Here is a 2,519-nt window from a genome sequence, read left to right as displayed (position 1 = left end):
GAAAGCAACCTAAATGTCCATCAACAGATGAATGGATAAAGATGTGGTGTGTATATATATACACACACCTGGGAGAATCAGTTCAGTTCAGTTCAGTTCAGTCACTCAGTTGTCTCCAGCTCTTTGTGACCCCATGGACTGCAGCATACCAGGCTTCCCTGTCCATCACCAACACCTGGAGCTTGCTCAAACTCATGTGCATAGAGTCGGTGATGCCATCCAACCATCTCATCCTCTGTCATCTCCTTCTCCTCCTGCCTTCAATCTTTCCCAAGATTATGATCTTTTCCAATGAGTTAGTTCTTTGCATCAGGTGGCCAAAGTATTGGACCTTCAGCTTCAGCATCAGTCCTTCCAATGAACATTCAGAGCTAATTTCATTTAGGATTGACTGATTTGATCTCTTTGCAGTTCAAGGGACTCTCAAGAGTCTTCTCCAACACCACAGTTCAAAAGCATCAATTCTTCGGCACTCAACTTTCTTTTGGTCCAACTCTCATATCTATGCATGATTACTGGAAGAACCATAGCTTTGACTAGATGGATCTTTGTCAGCAAAGTAATGCCTCTGCTTTTTAATATGCTGTCTAGGTTTGTCATAATGTGTCTTTCAAAGAGCAAGTGTCCTGGGAGAATAGAATAGTATAAAACACTCAGACTTTTCACTGAAGAAACTTAGAATTTTATGAAGAATTTAATTTAGAATTTATATTTTCCCAAATTTGGCATATTCAGGGCTGAATAATTCTTTGTTCTGGGGGTGGGGGGCTATACTGTTATCCTGTGCATTATAGGATGTTTAGCAGCATCTCTGGCCTCTACTCATTCAGTTCAGTTCAGTTCAGTTCAGTCACTCAGTCATGTCCGACTCTTTGCGACCCCATGAACTGCAGCATTCCAGACTTCCCTGTCCATCACCAACTCCCGGACTTTACCCAAACTCATGTCCATTTAGTCAGTGATGCCATCCAACCATCTCATCCTCTGTCATCCCCGTCTCCTCTTGCCTTCAATCTTTCCCAGCATCAGGGTCTTTTCAAAACAGTCAGCTCTTTGCATCAGGTGGCCAAATTATTGGAGTTTCAGCTTCAACATCAGTCCTTCCTTTGCTTACATCATTTCGTTTATTGAAAGTCCAGTGTGCTTTCTCTTATATTTTAGTTTGGAGCATATTTTCCTCTAGTTTTTGGAAAATGTTCATGAAATGTCATGGTTCTGTATGTAATTTTAATTCTATCTTTCATGGAGTAATTTGAATACTATTTCAAATGCTTTCTCTCTCCTCACTTGGTCCTATGAAACTTTGTATAAGTATAGGAATTCTTTACCTATTGGCCTTGGTGGAAGTGGGAAGAATGTTTGCAATTTCCTTTTGCCTAGGTTTCAGATAATTATCAGATTTCAGTTACAGAAAAACTGTTTGAGTATAGCAGTGACAGTTACTAGCTCTTTACTTTCAGAGGTAAATATTCTTCAGTGTTTAATTCACCCTGGCTCTATACCTATAAATAGAGGCTAACTCCTTAGAGATGCAGAGTAAACTTAAGAGGTACAACTGACACTTGGCTATAATATTTCAATGTTTACTTCTGGGGTCTCCAGTTAAATATAAACAATTTTACCATAGCTCTAGATGTCTCCATGGAACAAATGCATAAAACACAGAAAGAGAATGACTTCCTCGTACCATTTGCCATTTATTGTAGTGAAAATGAAAGTTGCTTAGTCGTGTCCGACTCTTTGCAACCCCATGTTCTTCTATACAGTCCATGGAATTCTCCAGGCCAGAATACTGGAGTGGGTAGCCTTTCCCTTCTCCAGGGGATCTTCCCAACCCAGGGATCAAGCCCAGGTCTCCCACATTCTTTACCAGCTGAGCCACCAGGGAAGCCCTTTATTGTAGTATATGTGGCTAATATGTTTTTAATGATATATATCATATACCAAAAATTTGAGCTGGGCCTTGACAATATATTAACCCTGTGTCACTGTTTGTGCTATTGAGCTATTGTGTAAGGGATCACTTCACTTTATTTCCCTCAGACTCCTTTTTAAAGCTTCAAATGCCTCTTTATTCTAGAGTCCTTTTTAAAGTTAGTGACTAAGGATGTATTTACCCTGTTAGTACCTTTCATAATTTTGTAGATTTGGGGTTTTGTTTATTTTTATATGAAAATTCTGCAATGAGGTGCACTATTTCACAGTTTCCAAATGGTCAAGGATGTCTATAGTGCTGGACATTTCATTACATATCATGTCAGTCTATCGAGACTGTACCATGTCTCACTACCTCTACCTTTATCACTCTGATCTAAGTCAGTGTCATCTCTTGCTAGAATTATTGTAATGACTTCTAATAATTTCCTTGACTGTATCCTTTAAACTCTGAAGGATAAAGCAGCCAGAGTGATCCATTTTCAGCTTACACTGAAAATGTAAGCCTGTTGTCCCCTAGTTCAAAATCCAGTTGCTTATCTCATTTTGTATAATAACCAAAGTCTTTATGAGGAGATATATAT

This window comes from Bison bison, unplaced genomic scaffold (assembly GCF_000754665.1).
Source record: "Bison bison bison isolate TAMUID 2011002044 unplaced genomic scaffold, Bison_UMD1.0 scf7180017864197, whole genome shotgun sequence".
Lineage (NCBI taxonomy): Eukaryota > Metazoa > Chordata > Mammalia > Artiodactyla > Bovidae > Bison > Bison bison.
Note: the sequence above shows the minus strand (reverse complement) of the source record.